Here is a 22,101-nt window from a genome sequence, read left to right as displayed (position 1 = left end):
CAAGGTGTTATTCAGTGAGTGATTTATAAAGTTAAATGCTTTCATTAGTAAATAATATTGAAAATAAACTAAGCACCTTTTTAAAAGCAAGAAAAGGACATTAAATTTAAAAACTGGGAATTAAATATAAACCGAAAAGCAAATCCAGGCTCTAATTTTTTGAAAAGACTAACGTGTTCCAAGTCTTGACAAGAGAAAGGAAGAGAGGGAAGGAGAAAAAGAGGGAGGATGAAAAGAAGAAAGGAAGGAAGGGAGAGAGAGAGGAAAGAGAGAGGGAGGGAGGGAACAGGGAAGCAAGGCAATTACATAATGTTAGGAACAGTAAAAGTTCTCCTAAAGAGATCAGGTTCTGGAATACTCTCAAAGTCCGTATGTTCTTAAACCTAAAGGAACGTAAAGTGACTGCTATCGCCATCTGTTGGTAGCAGATGGAGTTGACACCTTTGCTCTGCCTTTGTTCCTATCTTCAAAATCTTGTAAATTGAAATTTCAATATTGTTTTTAATTTACAACTTCTGAAATATTTTAAATGGTACAAGATACCTTAGAGGCTATGTCAATCAATTTTTAAATTTTGACTAATGGGAAAATTTTGCTGGAAATTATAAATAGCTGAAATTGATTCAAGAAGAGTCCATTTAACTAATTGCTTCAATATCATTTATTAATAATTTGACTCAAAAAAACTCAAAAATCCGAAGAGCCATGTAAGAAGTACAAGAAAAAAGTTTTCCCCAACATGTTTTAGGATGAATTGAATACTTTTAAGAAATATATTAATTCCTATAGCCTTCAAACTCTTCTAATAAATGTTATTTTAAAAAAGAGAAAGATACTCTAATTAATTTAATAAAATCAATATAACTGATAAAGAAAAAGGTGACAAAAATACCCCTAAAAATTTGAAGAGGAATTAAAATTTAAATATAGATATAAAAAGTCATCCAAATAATTACAGCAAGTTAAATATAACTGCATATTCAAAGAATATCACTGTGTCCAGCCAGCATTATTTTTAGACATGCAAGGGTAGTTCAATATTATAAAATCATCAGTATAATTTAATAATAAAAACAAGAAAAAAAAACCTGTAGAGAGCTTAAAGGACAAAAAGAAAAGCCTTTGATAAATTCAACTGTATTCTTGTTTGAACAATCCTACTGCGCTAGGGTTAGAAGAATGGTTCATAAGTGTTAGTAAGATTCTCACTCCCTCTAAAATCTTTCTTACTCTTGTAAGAAAATGGCAAATGAAAAAAACCAATATTTTTCAATATTCTCGTAGAATTTTTGGTTAGTGCAATAAGTTAGGAAAAGAAATAATATGTAAACTACAATAATATGTATAATTACTTGGTTTCAAAAATAAAAGAGAATCAGCCAAAAAAATTATTAAAGTAAATAAACTAGTCCAGAAAGTTATCAAACTAGAAAATAATTATGAAACAAGACAACAGCTTTTCCATATACTAGTTGCAACTACTTATAAAGAATCATGGGGAAACTAGCTTTGCAAAAGTATCAAAAACTAAAATATTTCTTGAAAAAATAAATTTGAAGTTTAAAACATGCTCTTAAAAATCTACAAAACTCTTAAGAAAAATCAAAAACAGGCTAGGACAAATAAAGTGGCATACTATCTTCATGGATAAAATGACAACATGGCAAACAAATCAGTTATTTTCAAATTAATCCATATATATAAAACACAATTCCAACCTATAGCTCAATAGGACTTTTTTTTTTTTTTTTGGAATGATACAGGTTTTCAAAAATTCAACTACAATAGTAACTACAGAATACCCAAAACTCTTTTCATTTTTATTTATTTATTCAGAGACAGAATCTCACTTTGTCACCCAGGCTGGAGTGCAGTGGCATGATCTCTAGTTCCCAGGTTCAAGTGATTGTCATGCCTCAACCAGGTACCACCACGCCCAGCTAATTTTTGTATTTTTTGTAGAGACGGGGTTTTGCCATGTTGGCCAGGGTGGTCTCAAACTCCTGACCTCAAGTGATCCACTTGCCTTGGCCTCTCAAAGTGCTGGGATTACAGGCATACACCACTGTTCCCGGCCCCAAAACTCTTTTTAAGTGAAGGGAAATAAAGTGGGCCTTACCCTATCTGACTTAAAAAGCACTCATAATCCTGGTGCTCAGTGAAACCCAAGAGAAAGTTTAGGAACAGGAAGAAGGAGCTATTGGAATATGATATGGAATAAAAGTGGTATCACAGAGTAGTGCAAAAAATCGGGTTATTAAAAAATAATATTGAAGCAATCAGCTAAGTAATTAGAAAATTATAAAGTTAGAGCCTACTCTAAAAATAAGGTAGATTGTACTTAGTTCTGCATTATGAGCTGCCTTTCCCAAGAGATTACATTTTCATGCCTCACTGACATCAGGCTTAGCGATGTGGCTTGATTTGGCCAACGAAATGTGAATAGAAGTGACAAATGCCATAATAAAGTAAAAGTTCTATATGCCATTGCATGCTCCCACTGTTGCTCTTTGTCCCTCTTCTAGGAGCCCAGAGTAGAGGCTTCCTCTTCTGTCTAGGTCCCAGAATGAGGCACACCTGGAATAGCACCAAAGCTAACCAAAGCCACCATGTAAAGTGAGTGAGAAGTAATTAATTATTATTGCAAGCCCCTAATATGCGGGGACCATTTGTTACCATGCACAACCTAAAAAAAAGAGTGTTCTATGATACAAAAATAGAAATAAGATAAAGTGTCAAAATGAAACTATGAAGTCTCTAGAAGAAAACACTGATGAATATTTATATAATCTCATATCCAGTTAAAGATAACATGAAAGAGCAACACTTAAATGAAACATTTTAAAGATCTGGCTATGTAAAAGTTTACAATTTTCGTTCTACAAATATTCGGTCAACCACAAACCAAACCAAAAAATTTATTTGTAGCATATATGCTGCCGGATTCATATGTAAAAAATTCTTACAAGTGAAAAAAGATGAATGCCCTAAGATGCCAATGATAGTAATAAAATACAATTCTCAGAATATAAAAATAGCCACCAAATGTTAAGATATGTTTAATTTGGCTAATCCACATATATAATTGCAGTTCCAACCCATAGTTCAATAAGACTTGAAATTGAAATAAATATCTTATTAACAGAGATAAAAAGTATGATCATACCCAATTTCGGCAAAGCGATAGAAAAGAGGCAGGAGGCACCATCGTACACTATCCTTTAGGTCTAAATTGATATAAAATGTTTTAAAAAGCAACTGGGTAAAACATCAAAAGACTGAAAAAGTGGCTTAGGAAGGCTACTCCTGGAATTTGTCCTTAAAAATAATTCGGCAAGTGGGCAAAAAGTATTACACATCTCGGCGCCGTTTATAATAGGGGCAAATCCAGAAAAATCTTAAATGCTTCAGAAAATTATTATACATTTATTACTATACAGCTCTTAGGATTATGTAAATGTGTATTTATTTATAAGAAAAGGCATGCATGATTTTCAAAGCAGAAAAACAATTCACCAATATTTTGTTGTATACTATTATTCTGTTCTAAGAATATACAGTATATATAACGTGTCATGAGCTACATAATGACATTTCAACCAGCAGCAGACTGCATGTATAATGATGGTCCCATAAGATTATTGTGGAGCACATATAGAAACCTGATATATGGTACTTGATACTGGCATTGCAGATCAAACAGGGGAAATGATTGATATTCAGTAATGGTGCTAGACAGTTGGTTTTCCATGTGAATAAATGTTCATAAACTATATATATGCCATCTATGTTTGTGTAAATGCCGTACCCTGATAATTGCAGTGATGAAATCACCTAATGATACATTTATCAGAACATATCCCTCTTGTTAAGCACTGCATGACTGTATATATACTTAATGTGTATTTTAGTTGTTATGTGTGCATATTTTTCTACATATACAATGTTTTTAATGTTTAAAATCTGAAGGAATAGCTATATAACTAGTCTTTGCATTAATAATTTTTCTTTTTGTTCATATGCATTTTTGACAACTTCAACATTGTATTATTTATGTATTATAGCAATAATAAAATTTCAAGAGAGTACTCTAAAAGGCTGCGTTGTTTATCCCTATTAGGATCACAGACCGTGGAAAACATAGTGAAAGCTATTGATTGGCTGGCCATGAAAGTGCACATGTGCAACTACGCTGAATTCCATGTATTTCCAGGAACTCCTCATTCCTCCCAAATATGATCCATGCACACCTAGGGGAAGGACGTTTGGCACAGAAGCACTGCACACCTGATGGTTGTCTACTCTGGATGTCAGTACCTTTGGGTCCACTAAGTCTTAGTATCTATAATAAACAAAACCTGGGATTATTTAATTTAGTGTTTTAGTAAGTTGTCAAAACACATTCTGTGAACGAATGAATGATTCCAAGGTCAGTAATGAAAACCGCATCATTTATTGTCCATTATTAGCAACATCTCTGACCTTATCTGCAGGCACACTCGAGCCCACGTGCTGTTCCTGGCTCCCAAACCACTGGCACTGTGCTGCCTTTATGAATACAGTGTTCATGAAGCTGACGTTCATTGAAACGTCCTTAAGCTGCACCTTATACTTTCCACCTATCAGATAGGTAGGTACTATCATTATTTCCATTTTACAGTTGAGGGAAGTGGGGGTTAGACAGGGTCAGGCATTTTCCCAACATCACAAAGCTAGCAGTATATACTGGAAAGTACATACAGTGTTCCGGAGCTGATGGCCTGTCCTTCCACAGGACTGACGCAGTCCTTATCCAGGAAAGCCAAGAGAAATGAAGAGATGTGTTCTGTCCTGTTCTTGTCTGTCTTCTTCCCACCTTTGAGGCTCCATTCGTCCCATGCTGGAACCTCTGCTTCTTTATCCAGAGATCTGCAGATTTTTTGTAACACTGAATTGTCTCCAAATACTTCAAGCTCACTCTAAAAAAATCCTTATGGAGACTTCACTTCCTTTCTGCCACTTTCTAGTTGCCTGTTAACATATGTCAGGAACGGCTGAGTGACGCCCTGGCTCTCTCAGCTGAATTCTGTCTTCCATCTGAATTCACTTTGCCTGTCCCATTGTTTCACCATCTCATTGCACAGGTAAAGGAGGGGCTCTGTTCCTCCCTCTACTAGAAGGGTATTGATGTTTGAGGTCCAAATTGAAAACCCATCACCTCCTTCCCACTGCTATAGCAGCATTAGCCCTGGGGTTCATTACCTAGCCAGTTCACACCTTCTAAAGTCAAGCTCTGAAAGTGTCTTACTTCCCTCACAGACAAATCATTCTAAAGCCTCCTGAGATCACCCACCCAACAAGAGCAACGGCTGTCACCTGGAGGTGCAGCTGAATTCTTCCAATGGTGACCCAAGCTCTTGAAACTGTAAAAGCTGAAAGATTAAATGAATGAAGTTAAAACACTCAGAAGATTTTACAAGTAAAGATAACTCAAATCAATAGGTCTTTATTTCACATCTATGATGGTTTCACTCTGCAGGAAGTGTGAGCAGCTATATGGATTAAGAAGAATTTAAATGACAATCCCTAAACACATGAAATGTCTAAGTAAGAAGATAACATATTTATCCAGATATTTAAAGTGAAATTCTCCAGATATAGGAAGCTTACAGTTTTCAAGCAAAAGTTTTTAGAAAAAGTTATGGAACTATTTTAAAGGGAGCTAAACACTTCTCTGCCTTAGGCAGAATATACAGAACATAGATGCACCTGCTCTGTGTGTCTCTAGATGATCATGAACGTCAAATAATCACACTACATTGTGATACAGGGATCCCCTCAGGGACTCACCTGTGCAGCGTGCCTGCAGCTGCACCAAACATCTTAAAGCTACCACAACTTTTTTTAAGAGCTCTTAGGCTGGCAGCTGGGCACGCGCAGGACGGCAACGATAGTTTTGCTTTTTATAGGTTTTCTTGGCCTCCTCCAATGCTTTCTTGCTTTGTATCTGTAAGAATCAAATGGAATCTTCTCCATTTTAAATTTTCTGTGGGTTGAGAAACTGTTTAGCCAAGTTTGGATAAAACTGTATCCAAAGTAAGAGTATACAAGCTATAAGCAAGTCCAAAATCAAGGTGTTGACAGGACCGCATTCCCTCTAAAGGTTCTAGGAGAGAATCCTTCATTGCCTTCCAGCTACTGGTGGCTGCAGCCGTCCAGTCTCACATGACTTTCTTCCTTGTGTCTCTCTGCATTCTTTCCTGTTTTTTCTTTAATTTTTTTTTTTTTTTTTTTTTTTTTTTTTTTTTTTTTTTTTTTTTTTGAGACGGAGTTTCACTCTTGTTGCCCAGGCTGGAGTACAATAGTGTGACCTTGGCTCACTGCAACCTCTGCCTCCCGGGTTCAAGCGATTCTCCTGCCTCAGCCTCCAGAGTAGCTGGGATTACAGGCATACACCACCATGCCTGGCTAATTCAGTATTTTTAGTAGAGATGGGGATTCTCCACTGTTGGTCAGGCTGATCTCGAACTACCGACCTCAGGTGATCTGCCCACCTCGGTCTCCCAAAATGCTGGGATTACAGGTGTGAGCTACCGCACCCGGCTTTCCTATTTTTTTATAAAGACATTTTCATTAAATTTAGAGCCCATCCTGATCTAGTATGATCTTATCTCCAGTTTTACCTAAATTACATCTGCAAAGGCACTATCTTCAAATGAAATCATATGCTGAGGTTCTAGATGGATATAACCTTTGGGGCTGAGGGGAGATCTTCTACTCACGTCAGAGATCCATCACCCTAAATAGCTAATAACAAGAGAAACATAGACCACAATCTCAAGCTCCCAGAATGACGTTCCAGGGACTTCCTACTCCACCCTCAATCCCTATCTGTGACTTCCTGTCCTACAGCCACACTCCAGCCCACATGCTGTTCCTGGCTCCCAAACCACGGTACTGCACTGCCTTAACACTGTCTTTATAAAGTGGGCAACCACTGAAACTCAAGCCTTAATTCCTTGAGTGTGCTGCCCCATGTAGTTGTTACCTATGAGACAGGAACTATCATTACTTCCATTTTACAGATGAGGGAGGTAAGGGTTAGAGAACATAAAGAATTTCCCAATATCACACAGCTAACAATAAGCAAAACTGGGGTTCAAAAACAGATTCAGCTAGGTTCAGAGCTTGTGCTCCAGACCATGAAGAATAACCTTGGCATGTTCCTATAATAGAAAGGACAGTGGAGTTCCTGGAGCAAGGCGAAAAGTGGTAGGAGGTAGAAGGGTAAGAAGACCAGCACCTGATTAGGTGGGGCCTCATATGCATGGAAAGGTGAACAGTAATTGTGAGTACAGTGGGAACCCACCAGGGACAATGAGGAGGGTGAGAGCTTAGAAAGGACTATATTACATTTATTTGTTATAAAGAGAAGTTTTGCCGGGCGCGGTGGCTCAAGCCTGTAATCCCAGCACTTTGGGAGGCCGAGGCGGGTGGATCACGAGGTCAAGAGATCAAGACCATCCTGGTCAACATGGTGAAACCCTGTCTCTACTAAAAATACAAAAAAATTAGCTGGGCATGGTGGCTCGTGCCTGTAATCCCAGCTACTCAGGAGGCTGAGACAGGAGAATTGCCTGAACCCAGGGGGCGGAGGTTGCGGTGAGCCGAGATCGCGCCATTGCACTCCAGCCTGGGTAACAAGAGCGAAACTCCATCTCAAAAAAAAAAAAAAAAAAAAAAAAGGGAAGTTTCACTTATTCATTCATTCAGCGATTCGCTTATTTTCATGACTATTTCTTGAGAACCTATTATGTGCAGGGCACAGTTGTACGTTGGGGGATACAACAGTGAGCATGCTGGATGCAATCCTGGTCTTTCTTGAGCTTATATTCTAGCAGAGTGAGAAAGATAATAATAAGCAAGTGATATAGTGTGGATATTTGTCCCCCTGCAAAACTCATGTTGAAATCTCCTAGTGGAGATTTTGGACCACGGGGGCAGATCCTGCAGGAATGTCTTGGTGCCATCCCCATGAGTGAGCTCTTACTCTAATTATTCAGGCAAGATCTGGGTGCTAAGAGAAAGCCTAGAACCTCCTCTCTGTTTGTTCCTCTTGCCATGTGATGCTCCCCTTCACCTTCCGCCAAAAGTGGAAGCTTTCTGAAGCCCTCGCCAGCAGCAGAGGCTGGCCATGCTTCAGGTACAGCCTGTAGAACCACGAGCCAAACAAACCTCTTCTCTTTATAATTTACCCAACCTCAGGTATTCCTTTGTAGCCACACAACCGACTAAGACACTAAGCCATTAAACAAGCCAATACAGGTAGTGATAGGCACTACTTTAAGGAAGAAAAAAAAATGACTATAGAGTGGTGGAGAGGGGGAGCAAAACTCCAGACTGTCCAAAGAGGAAACATTTGAACTTAGATGGAGGCAATGAGGAGGAACCAGCTGAGTGAATGTCTAGGGGCAAGATCTAGGGGAAAGTGAAGAGAAAGAGACTGAAGAGAAAGGGTTAGGGTCGATTTGGTGAGCAAAGATCCAGGAGAGGAAGAAGTTTATGGAACCCAGAGAACAGTAATAATGCACAAACATTATTATTTCAACAACTACATAGAAACACTCTTGGTAGGATTGGGAAAAAGATAAATTGCCGCCATTTGGACACTCCAGGACTGTCCATTAATACTCTTGACTATCGGAAGGTGATAAAGACTGGGCAAGAAAAATGACTGCAGCAAACGCCTTGGCATCTTCAACTTGTCACCTTTGGCAAGCAGCCTCTTTTAAGAGCTCTTGGGCTGGCAGCCGGGCACTCGCAGGATGGCGAGGAGACACAGCTAACATGATCTTTGCAATGCAACAGAACCAAGAGATCTTCAGGCAACAGACTTCAAAAGATGATAGAAAATTCATCCAACTCCTGAAGCACGTGATGCCACCAGAGAGCCTTGGACACAGCCCTTGTGACCCCAGGCTACACCACCTCAGTCAAAGCCAACTCGTAACATATCTTCCTCTCCTGCTGCCAAGCTGGGCAAGAAGGGATTAGACTCTAGCCCCTCACAAAGTTTCAAGCTCCATGTGTCACCAAAAGACCTTGAGAAGGTCACAGGAAAGTTTCTAAAATCTACGCAGAAAATATTTGCCCAAGGACACTTTTGTGACAAGCTGGGGCCCACTATGTGGAGCTGGTGGATGTCACCGTTGCTTGATAGTTCTTCCCCGACTCGGTCCTGTAAATCAGATGTCCCAAACACCCTCTAGTTTGATGAGGGCACATTTTCTTTCATTATCGAAATAAAATGGCTCAAGCTCCCATCTCATGTGCTATGAGATATCCTGTGACCTTTCCAGTGTCTCAGAGTGGGAATGGGAAAGAGGAGTGGCTGGAGTAGGACTTACCCTCCTGCGGGTCACCTCTCTTCCCTGCTGCTTCTGAACCCCACTCAGCCTCCCTCCCTCTTCCCCCACAACTATCCCCAAGCTGTTACGGTGTAGAGCAGACGTCCCCAAACTTTTTACACAGGGGGCCAGTTCACTGTCCCTCAGACTGTTGGAGGGCCGCCACATAGTGTGCTCCTCTCACTGACCACCAATGAAAGACGTGCTCCTTCCTGAAGTGCGGCAGGGGGGCCGGATAAATGGCCTCAGGGGGCCGCATGCGGCCCGCAGGGCTGCAGTTTGGGGATGCCTGGTTTAGAGAATGTTTACTGAGGCTTTTAGGAATAACAGAAGTGGTTTCTTCACAACCACTCCTTCACAGCCAGAATGCGCCTAATTTAAAGCTGTGTCATTTTCACACACTTCCCATAATGTCTCCTTCCTGGGGAACTTCTCATGGCCTCAGTTTCCCCCTTGGTTTCTCCAGTTCTCACATACTGGGCCCCTCAAGCCCTCATTCACGGGCTGCCCACAAATAGTCAAATCCTTATTTTCTAAGCTGAGGCAGTTGAGCTCTCTCACTTACCCTTACAAATCTAGGTTTTGCCTAGAAGTAGGCAGAAAAGCAAGACAGAGCCATCTTCATCAACCATCTAGTCTCATCAAAGAGCCATTCACTTCTGATAGTCATGCTCTTCCGCCCTTAAAAGGCAGAGTCTCTTTTTTCTTTTTTTTACTTTTTTTTTTTTTAACTAAATACAATTTTTTCTTCCTGCCACACTGCCTCGTGATCTTATTAAGAGATATCAAGACGAATGTCTAGGCATGGTGGCTCACGCCTGTAATCCCAGCACTTTGGGAGGCTGAGGCGGGTGGATCACGAGGTCAGCGGGTCGAGACCATCCTGGCTAACACAGTGAAACCCTGTCTCTACTAAAAGTACAAAAAGTTAGCCAGGAATGGTGGCATGTGCCTGTAGTCCCAGCTACTCGGGAGGCTGAGGCAGGTAAATCGCTTGAACCCAGGAGGCAGAGGTCGCAGTGAGCTGAGATCACACCACTGCACTCCAGCCTGAGCAATACAGTGACACTCGATCTCCCCCCCAAAAAAGAAAAAAGCACCAGCCATGAATTCACTTCCCTCCATAATACACTAACATGATGCTTTACTGAAAATAAACAAAATGAAAATCCATAAATTAAACCAAGCCATTAGGATTCTTAGAACAGGTAAAACTGGTGATAGCAGACAGTGATGTCCTAGATTCAATTCTATGACTATTTAACGTCTGCAGCGGATCCTCAAGGCCCACACAAATTCTTTAAGACCCTTGCGCTAGTTAGCACCCATGCAGTGGTCAGCTACGTTCCCAAAGCACTGCCCATCTGCCACCTTTATCACAAGCCCCAAATCCGGGCCTAGAAATTAGGCAAACCCAGTCCTCCACCACACAAGCCAGGGGAGCTTCGAGTATCGCAACCTGGATCATAGCCGTGGTCTTGGTTTCTCTCACTATTCTCCTGGTTTTGGTCCTCACTTCCAGTTCTCCAGAATCTGCCTGTGTCCTTACTCTGGCTTTGCTTCTTCTCTAAGCCCCATACACGTCCCTTTTACCACTGACAGATTTTGCTTCCCTGGTTTTGACATTCAGCATTCTCTCCTGCAGGGCTTCTCCACCTTGGCACTATTGGCATTTGGGTCTGGATAATGCTTTCTGTGGCAACTGTCCTGTTGTAAGATGTTAAGCAGCATCTCTGACTTCTGCCTACCAGATGCCAGTAACACCCCATCATTGTCAAATGTCTCCTGGGGCACAATATGGCACCTGGATGATAAACACTGATCTTGTACTTGTCATCTTGGTGCTATGAAAACTAGCTCTCAATGGTTTCAGCTCTCCAAAGGAAACCAGTGTGCATGAGGTGTTGACTTCATCTGAGTTCTCCTGTGAACCTGGTGAAGTTCTGGCTGACCAAGAATTGCTCCATCAAGACTTGCCTGAAGAATTCTAAGCAGTTTAAATCCAAAAATAGGCCTCATCTGGCTGGCCAAAGACAAAACATATGGTTGAACATTAATTTATCCAATTTTTAATATGCTAGCAAGACTCAGTGATCAAATTAACTTTTTCGTCTTTTGCTCATATTTAGGGGCTTATACTCAACCCAGTCACTGGGGAGCCAGTAGTGACCAGAGGACACAGTTGAAATGAGGCACAGTTAGGAAAAACTAGGCTATTTAATGTCCATATTGAATAGCTTTGCAAGTTACTCAAAAACTTCCCCATAGACTTGGTTCTAACAGGACTGCTCAAGGCCAAGGGTTTGTTTTTTGGGGTCTGGGGGAGTCATCTTTACAATTTTGATATTCTGTTACAATGACTTGCCTCTAGAAGGAGGGTTGTATCACAATCACGTCAATATATGGAACCCAGCCTTTATAAAAATAAGCTTTGATAGAAAGGAAAATGGCAACACTAAGGCAGTCTGGTAGAATACTACAAGGAGGCAGCTTTTATGGGGATGACAAAATAAGGCGTGAAAACAGAAAACTTGGTCCTATGCAAGGTGAGGTCCTACCCTGGCTTCATTGCTACCCTACAATTCTTAATTCCACTTAACGTCTGTTCTAAGGTGGCCACATTTACAAATGTTTACAACCCCACAGTGAGAAAACAAGGTGTGTTCGTTCATTTTCATGCTGCTGATAAAGATATTCCTAAGACTGGGAAGAAAAGAGATTTAATTCAACTTAACAGTTCCACAGGGCTGGGGAGGCCTCAGAATCACGGCAGGAGGTGAAAGACACTTCTTACATGGTGGTGGCCAAAGAAAATGAGGCAGACGCAAAAGTGGAAACCCCTAATAAAACCATCAGATCTCATGGGGCCCATTAACCATAAGGAGAATGCTATGGGAAACACTGGCCCCATGATTCAATTACCTCCCCCTAGGTCCCTCTCACAACACGTGGGAATTCTGGAAGATGCAATTCAAGTTCAGATTTGGATGGGAACACAGCCCAAACTGTATCACAAGAGAAAGAAGACCAGAAGCTAGCCCATCTCCAACAACTAGTATGTTGTGTTTACATAGCTTTGAGTTTTTCAGACGCCCCAAGATCCTAGAAGGGAGAGGGATCAGAAAGGAATTACAAGGGGTTTGTAGAGGAAATCTACGGTTGGTGCTGTAAGAATTATTTTGTCTCCACAAATTAGAAAACTGCAAAGTTCTCATGCTCATACCTTCTTGAAATTCAAATGTACTTTTCATTCTCAAGGTGGAGAATTTAGAGGTTTCTTGAGAAAAATTAATTTTTAATGAAAGCATGAGAAATTGTTTTCAAACTTATTACACATCTAAAGTTCATTCCAACCCCCACCCCCACCCCCCCTTTTTAAAAAATAATTTCAGCTTTTATTTTCGATTCAGGGGGTACATGTGCAGGTTCGTTACATGACTATCTTGCACGATGCTGAGCTTTGGAATAAGAAACATCCTGTCACCCGGGTAGTGAGCATGGTATAAAACAGATCCCTTTTCAACCCTTGCTTCTCCTTCCTTCCTTCTCTAGGAGTCCCCAGTGTCTACTGCTATCATTCAAGGTGGAGTATTTGTAAAGAATATAGAATTTAATTAGGAACTATTAGGTTGGTGCAAAAGTAGGTGCAGTTTTTGCCATTACTTTCTTTTTTTTTGAAATGGAGCCTCACTCTGTTGACAGGCTGGAGTGCAGTGGTGTGATCTCAGCTCACCGCAACCTCTGCCTCCTGGGTTTAAGTGATTGTTCTGCTTCCACCTCCCGAGTAGCTGGGAGTACAGGCGTATGCTACCACACTTCGCTAATTTTTGTGTTTTTAGCAGAGATGGGGTTTCACCATGTTGCCCAGGATGGTCTCGATCTCTTGACCTCATGAATCGACCTGATTCAGCTTCCCAAAGTGCTGGGAATACAGGCGTGAGCCACCACACTCGGCATGTCATTACTTTTCATGGTAAAACCGCAATTACTTTTGCACCAACCTAACAAAACTCAGAACACCATATTTACTCAGAATGCATGCGAAATGGCACGCTAGTCACCATTAAGCCTCTCTGAACAAGGGAAAAGGTTGGCAGGAGGATTGCTCAGCCAGTTCCAGGGCATGAATGTTGCCTTGGGAAGAAATATCTTGTTCTTCAAAAAAAAAAAAAAAAAAAAAATGCAATGGCTTTGAAGATTTTCCTGTTTTGAAATCCTATCAGTTCTAAAAATCAAGATATTTCCTCTAGCTTATTTATGTTAGAAGAATGTTCCTGATTGATATTTCTTTTACAAAGCCATTGAGCATCTTGGGATAAGGAGTTACCGCAAGCTGCCTGTTTGGGCACAGGCTTTGCTATTTGCTTTTTTATTTCAGGTCCTTGAAAGGAAACTTTGACTCCTTGTTCTGATTCCTGGGCTACACATGGAAGCTACCAGTGGCAATGTAAAAGACTCCTTCTATTTTCAAAGATCCTGGTTATTTCTTGTGCAATTACTAGTTATTATTTGAGATTAAATAAAATTAAGGCTTGTTTTTTCCTTCACAGTGTTTTTTGGGCATCACACTTAAATTAGCGCACGCTAATTCCAATACATCATAAATACTTATGGAGAGATTGGTTCACAGAGAGGTTTAAGAGTGTGTCTTCATTTTAAAGGGAAATACTTACTTTAAAGTTTTATAGACATTGAGCTTCCTGCCTCTTTGGTAAGAAAATAGCACATTGTGAAATGAGTTTTTAAAACAAGCAACCGATTCTTCAACTGTTTTTTCTTCAGCCTTATCTTTCCCGGTTATTTATGAGCCTGCAGTCATTCCAAGACACCATTGTAAATAAGTTGTAAAATGTGGTGACATTTTTCAGGCTCAAATGCGTAAATGTAAATGAAACATGTTCTTGTCTCCAGCAGCCAATCTCTCGTTCCTTAATGGAACAGAACCCAGATACATACCTATGATCATCAGGAACTTACCTTTCTGTTGATCTTCCATTCAACTAATAGTTACTGACGTCCTGTTACGTACTAGGTACTGAAGATACAGCAGTGAGCAAAACCAGTCATGGTCCTTGTCCTCAAGCGGCTTACAGTGCGGGGAGAAAATTATAATGTAAAAAGAAAACACGAGGCAATACAACATAGAAAGCACAGGCACAAGGAAGGAGGGTATGGTTCTGGGAAGGCTTCTTGGTGGGAGCAACCAGACAGCAAAACAGGCTTGGCCAGGACAGACATGAGTCTGACATCCAGCTGGCTGATGACGGAGCTACAAGTGGCTTCGCCTCCAGAATCCTGGAGATGGGTACTGAGCCATTTACCCTTCAGTGAAGTCCATCCTAAAATTCAGGGCTAACTAAACAGAGTTGTTTACTTTTTTCTGTAAAGAAAATAGGGCTCCCCCTGTTGCTCACTCTCATATCCTCTCTCATGTGTTCTTTCAAATTATTAGTCAACCACTTCACTCAGCACATAGTGACCTAGAACTGTGGTAGAACCTTATTCTCCCATGAGACTGAGGTAAAGTAACAGTTGATCACTTAAAATCTTTTTAAATTAATAATAGTTTTGTTTTACTTTATTTTATTTTATTTTATTGAGATAGAGTCGCACTGTCCCCCTGGCTGGAGAGCAGTGGTCAATCTCCCAGCTCACTGCAACCTCCACCTCCCAAGTTCAAAGGATTCTCCTGCCTCAGTCTTCTAAGTAGCTGGAATTCCAGGCATGCACCAACACACCCAGCTAAGTTTTGTATTTTTAGTAGACACAGGGTTTCACCATGTTGGCCAGACCGGTCTCAAATTCCTGACCTCAAGTGATCCTCCCACTTCAGCCTCCCAAAGTGTTTGGATTACAGGCATGAGCCACCATGCCTGGCCTAAATTAATAATCTTTTTAAATGGCAACTCATAATTGTGAATATTTATGCAGTACAATATAATGTTTTGACACATTTATTCAATACGAAGTGATTAAAGCAAGATAACTAACATATCCGTTGCCTCAATTAATTATCATGTTTGTGGTAAGACATTTAAATTTACTCTCAGCAATTTGAAATATACAATTTATTTATATTAACTATAGTAATGATATTGTGCAATAAATCTCAAAAACTTACTCCTCCTGTGTAAATGACACTTTGCACACTTTCACCAGTATCTCTTCATTTCTTCTTCTCCTTTCCCCAACCAGTCTCTGGTACACCCTTCTACTCTCTACTTCTATGAATTTAATTTTTCAAAATTCCACCTGTAAGTGAGATGATGTGATACGTGCGTTTCTGTGCCTGGCTTATTTCATTCAGCATAACGTCCTCCGGGTTCAAGTGCTACATTAAAACAATATATGCATGAAAAATATCATTTTACCTCGAAATACACACACGTAGATTGGTTAGCCAGTGTTTGTAATGGAGAGGCAAGGACTTCTCTGTGAGTATGGACAATACTCAATAACTGCAATACCATCCAGTGGAACCCTCCAAGATAATGAAACATTCTATACCTGTCATAATACAGTCATCCCAAGCCATGTGCCGCTGTAGCTACATAGCATCTTTGTTATCTTCTCTGCATAGATCACATCCATATGCCTCCTCTCTGATTTCAGTTTTGGTTGCTTTAAATGAAATGAGAACATAAAGAAACAGTGACATATTCCAAGAGCAGAATCCTCTTAAACTTGAATATTTTTTTTTTCTAATTTTTTTCCCAGGTCTTTCACCACACCTAATCTGATTATTGCTTCCTTTAGCAATTTGCATCTTTTTGGTCTTTTGATACCTTCAGTTCCCATCTTCCCCTCCCACTCCTGCCTAGTTCCTCTCTTGAGATGGTTGGTTTCTTACCTGGACAGAGTAGGGGGTAGATGGGAATGGGTTCTAGTGGACGGAGTGTCTGTAGAGTTTTCTTATTTTGAGCTGGGGAAGAGCGATATGAGACCAGCACCTGAAAACCTGGAGATAAAGATTGTTAATGACACATTTGCGAAAACAGTGTAATCTGTGGGCTACAAGAACTCCTGAGGTGAGACAGTATCAGTCCTATCTCAGTATACCCAGTATCCATGGCTCCTAGAGGCCACGAAGACACTGAACAGATGAACTTAATTTTTTACATCTGTGAAGCCAGAAGAGGACAGACACTATGGCACAGAGGGGCTCTTCTTAGGCCCTCAGCATGGGACTGCTGTCTACCTTCTACCGCAGCCTCCCCTTTTCCACCTTCCTGCTATGGGAAACATTCCTTTATCTTCTGCCAGTCAGAGGTCAGCCTCTACTTGGGGTCCTGTGACAAGGAGACCTCTGACTGTTTTCAAATAACACAGCAAGGGAAACTCAGCATCCAAAGAAAGACCAACCCAAACAAACGAAACACCTGGCCAGTGAACAGAAAGAAGCTTGTAAAGATAACAGAGAACCAAGCAAATAAAGAAGGACACTTAAGGGGAATCAAATGCATACCAACAAGAATGTCTGGACCAGGACATACGATTTCTCCATTGAATATGGTTGCCAGAATTAAAGCAACTACATACAAACAACTACAAGACACCCCATTAAATTTGAATTTCACATAAATAGTCAAGAAATTTAGTATATTATGTCCCATGCTATAGTCAACATACTTAAACGAAAATTTTATTCACTGTTTATCTGATATTCAAATTTAATCAGTTGTTCTGTATTTCATCTGGCAACTGTTCCACTGAACAATTCGGTAGATGAGTTAAAGAGAGAACAGTCATTGGAGAGATATGAACTAGTGACTAGAAAACACATTGAGAAAAAATTCTCACCACATGGGTCAAGCAACATGGTGGACAAATAAGAGGAAAGATGAGACTTGGGACTGGATCCAGGAGTCCTATTATGAACAGTGACATGGACTTCAGGAAAAGAGGAAACAAAGGAGAGGGAATAATTTTAAAGCATGTAATACAAAAAAATTATTCCTAAGCAGAAGGGACCCTGGAGTCGAGAGACAGAAAGGACTCTAGAGTTCTAGACTTGATGAATAAAGAAAAACACTCACTTGGGCACGTCCTGGTAAGATTCCCAAAAGTTTAAAACAAAAACAAAAACAAAAAGCTGACAAGCTAATTGACAGAAAGTACACATTATCCGCAAAAAGAAAAATTAGCCTCTGACTTCTTACTGACAATACTGGAAGCCACGAGACAATGGAAATGACCTTTGCCAATAGCTAAGCCGAAAGCAACTTATGGCCCTCTACGTATCCAAGACGGTATTCACCAACCAGGGCAAAAGAAGGAAACTACTAACACACAAGAATGTGAAGAGTATGCCACCAGCAATTCCCACCTAAAGAAAACAATCAAGCAAAAATCTTCAAACGAGAAAATCAGATTGAGATCTCAAGACGTAGGAAGATGAGAGGAAAGAAAACACCGATGAAAAATGAACCCAGTATAGACAGGTTAAGTGGATGTTAATGTCTATTGGGGGATTTGGTAGTGTAAATGCTACGTAAGTCCTTTGGAAATAGGAGGGACATGCAGCAAGGAAAATTCCAATTATAATCTGGGACTAAAATCCTAGAGAATTCCAGGAAAATCTAGGAGTTATAGGTGGAGTGGGAGAAAAGATGTAAAAATGTTCCAAAGATCTCACCTTAGGGAGTGGGATGGGATGATGAGGAGAAAAGAGAGAAAGGAATCATTTTAGAGATTTCATCTCTTATAGGGTCAAGGGACACAGGGAGATGACCATGGTGGAGGAACAATGTACCTTTCTGGAGGAAATACTGGAATCTCAGTTGCAAAAAAAAAAGAAAAAGAAAAAAAAAGTACACAGATGTCTAATGAGCACAAGAAAACAACAGAACAGAAGAAAAATTTCAATCAAACATCTAAATTAACAAGGAGAAAACAGAAGGAAAATAGAATGAATAGCAATCCAATGAAATCAAAAAATAATGAGGAAAACAAGAAGAGATATTGATAACTAATAATTATGAAGTAATACGAATTCTGAGGTAATGTAAAAATAAGATTAGGCATATCAGTCTTTATGCTAAAGAAAAATTAAAAATAAAGGGATGGACAAACACATGCCAGGAAAACACAGTAAAAAACAAAAGAGGAAAGAAACCAGTAATACCAGAAAAGATGGAATTTAAGGCTAAAACACTAAGTGCTAAAACAGGGACTCTATTTATTACTAACGCAATGATCTATATAGATTCTTGTTTTGTGAAGCTAACTGCAGAAGCGAAGGAAAAAGACAAGCTCTTGGAACGTATCAGAGCTCAGGAAATGAAACTGACAAGCAGAGTCCAGGGACAAAATGTCAGAAGGAAGGTGAACAGTTAGAAATTAAAACTGGCCGGGCGTGGTGGCTCACGCCTGTAATCCCAGCACTTTGGGAGGCCGAGGCGGGCGGATCACGAGGTCAAGAGATCGAGACCATCCTGGTCAACATGGTGAAACCCCGTCTCTACTAAAAATACAAAAAATCAGCTGGGCATGGTGGCGCGTGCCTGTAATCCCAGCTACTCAGGAGGCTGAGGCAGGAGAATTGCCTGAACCCAGGAGGCGGAGGTTGTGGTGAGCCGAGATCACGCCATTGCACTCCAGCCTGGGTAACAAGAGCGAAACTCCGTCTCAAAAAAAAAACAAAAGAAAAAAAAAAAGAAATTAAAACTGACATCGGCAAAATGGTGGAATCAGAGCTTTCTACCACTATCACGCCTCACTCCACAGAATCATTAACCTTAACAATTACCAACAGAGAGGAGTATCTTTGAGGAGTCCAGAGGGAAAGTTTCAGCACACTATTGGTGCAAAAATTCTGAGGCTAGGTGCACTGAAGAGGGTAACAAGAACAGTTAATACTATCCACGTCTTCCCTCCTCCAAGGCAGCACAGCTCAGTGGCAAAAAAAGATCCCCTTTAACCACAATTTGTCCCGTGGGGAAAGTGAGAGCACAGTGGTGGTGAATGCCCAGCTTCCCCAGTCATGCAAGACATGGTTCATGAAGACCACTTCTTTCCCATCCCAGCCACAATACTGAGGTGATCGCCATGGCTGAGTAGTGGAGAGAGAATGTTCCTAGGAAGAGAGGCTGCAGATCCTACCAACCACTCCAGACTCCGTCAGGAAACCCATCCATGAGCCACTTGGGATGCCTTGCTTGTGCATACCTCCCAACTGACCCAAAGGCATCCCAAACACGGCTTATGCCTCAACACCATCTTCCCCAGACCAGACTACCAAGCATGCCCCTGCGGACGGCATTGCAAGCATCTTACACACAGAGGCAGCTCAATTTTGTGGGATTGAAGGAATGTACACAATATGAGGGTTTCAAGACACCATCCTAGGAAAAACAAACAGGAGACTCTGAGCACCTGACTTGGCTTTCCAGGGTCAAGAGTAGACATACAACCTAAAGAAATCCCCTTCGAGGACCGGGACACAGTGGCTCACACCTGTAATTCCAGCACTTTGGAAGGTCGAGGCGCATGGATCACTTGAGGTCAGGAGTTTGAGACCAGTCTGGCCAACAATGTGAAACCCCATCCCTACTAAAAACACAAAAATTAGCTGGGTGTGGTGGTACAAATCTGTAGTCCCAGCTATTCTGGAGGCTGAGGCAGTAAAGTTGTTTGATCCCAGGAGGCAGAGGTTCCAGTGAGCCAAGTTTATGCTGCTGTATTCCAGCCTGGGTGATTGAGCAAGACTCCATTAAAAAAGAAAAAATTCAGGCCGGGCACGGTGGCTCAAGCCTGTAATCCCAGCACTTTGGGAGGCCGAGGCGGGTGGATCACAAGGTCAAGAGATCGAGACCATCCTGGTTAACAGGGTGAAACCCCGTCTCTACTAAAAATACAAAAAATTAGCTGGGCATGGTGGCGCGTGCCTATAATCCCAGCTACTCAGGAGGCTGAGGCAGGAGAATTGCCTGAACCCAGGAGGCAGAGGTTGCGGTGAGCCGAGATTGTGCCATTGCACTCCAGCCTGGGTAACAAGAGCGAAACTCCGTCTCAAAAAAAAAAAAAAAAGAAAGAAAAGAAAAGAAAAAATCCCCTTAGAGGGAACAAGAGGCGTACAGTAGATGTATCCATAGAAAAGATCTAAGAGTGCCACGAAATTCCTAGCTGGGCTGTTTGGTGGAGATAGTTCTCTCCCAAGAACAGTCAGTGAAGACTGGAGGAGATGACCACTTCTTCAAATGAGAAGATAGCAACATGAAATGTAAAGCAGCATGAAAAATCAAGGAAAAGGAGAAGAGGGTGTGGGAAAAAAGAAAAGAAATCAAGAAAACATGACACCACCAAAAGAACAGAGTAATATTCTAGTAACCGACCCCAAAGATAAGGAGATCTATAATTACCTGAAAAAATTTCAAAATAATTTAAGAAAGCTCAGTGAGCTGTAAAACAAACAAACAAAAAAAGAACCACAGATGACAACATTATCAAAAAAATAAATAAATGAAACAAGAAGTTCAATAAAGAAACATAAATCATTTTAAAACAACCAAATGAAAATTCTGGAATTGAAGCAAACAATGAATAAAATGAAAAAAACTGCAGCAGAGAAGGGCAATGGCAAGCATGTTTAGGCAAAAGAAGTCATCTGTAAACTCAAAGACAGGTCACTAAAAAATAGCTAGACAAAGAAGAAAAAAGAAAAAACGATGAAAATGAATGAAGAACACCTATGAGATTCATTTGATGCCTTCAAAAGGGCTACCAGTCACATTCTAGAAGTCTCAGAAGAAGGTATAAAGAAAGGGGCAGAGTGCTTATTGAAAGAAATGGTGGCTGAAACCTTCCCATATCTAGTGAGATTATGGACATCCAGATTCATGAAGCTCAAAAGTCTCCAATCAGGTAAACTCAAACAAGTCTTTACCAAGACATATTTTAATCAAACTGTAGAAAATCAAAGACAAAAAAAGGATTTGGAAAGCAGCAAGAAAGAAGAGGTTCCTCACATACAAGGGAACTCTCATAAGGATATCATCAAATTTCTCAGCAGAAACTGCAGTCCAGGAGACAGTGGGATGACATAGTCACAGTGCTTAAAGGAAAATAACTGTCCAAGAATACTGCACCTGGGAAAGCTGTCCTTCAGAAATGAAGAGATAAAGACTTTCCAAGATAAACAAAGCCGAGGAAGTACATCACTGCTAGACCTGCCTTACAAAAAATACTAAATGAAGTTCCTCCAACTGAGACAAAAGAACACTAATTAGTAAGATGAAAACAAAGAAAATTATAAAACTCACTGCTAAAAGCGAGTATATAGTCAAATTCAGAATACTTTAATACTGTAATTGTGGTATGTAGATCACTTATAACCCTAGTATAAAGGTCAAAAGACAGAAGTATTAAAACAATAATAGCTACAATAATGATAGATACACAATATTAAAATACGTAAATAGTGACATCAAAAACATAAAATGTGAGGGAGAGGGAGTAAAAGTGCTGCTAAGTTTTCTATGCAATCAAAGTTAAGATGACATCAGCTTAAAATTAACTGTTATAACTATGAAATGTTTTATATAGGCCTCATGATAACCACAAAGCAAAAACCTAGAAGAGATACACAGAAGATAAAGAGAAAGGAACGAAAGCACACCACTATAAAAAACAATCAAATCACCGGGCGCAGTGGCTCACGCCTGTAATCCCAGCACTTTGGGAGGCCGAGGTGGGTGGATCATGAGGTCAAGAGATC

General features: G+C 40.5%; 1 long non-coding RNA gene across 2 annotated transcripts in view; it reads right to left on the bottom strand.

Annotated features, from left to right (window-relative positions):
* Positions 1–4,434: 4,434 nt before the first annotated feature.
* LOC141585422 (uncharacterized) overlaps positions 4,435–22,101 on the bottom strand; it is a 123,119-nt gene continuing 105,452 nt past the window's right edge. For both annotated transcript variants that reach the window (XR_012518880.1, XR_012518881.1), the window contains 2 exons: positions 16,237–16,344; positions 4,435–16,007 (listed from right to left, as the gene is read on the bottom strand). This is a non-coding gene — a long non-coding RNA (uncharacterized LOC141585422). The remainder of the gene's footprint in view (positions 16,008–16,236; positions 16,345–22,101) is intronic.

This window comes from Saimiri boliviensis, chromosome 1 (genome assembly GCF_048565385.1).
Source record: "Saimiri boliviensis isolate mSaiBol1 chromosome 1, mSaiBol1.pri, whole genome shotgun sequence".
Classification (NCBI taxonomy): domain Eukaryota; kingdom Metazoa; phylum Chordata; class Mammalia; order Primates; family Cebidae; genus Saimiri; species Saimiri boliviensis.
The sequence above is the reverse complement of the archived record's forward strand: the minus strand, read 5'-3'. Positions and strand labels throughout refer to the sequence as shown.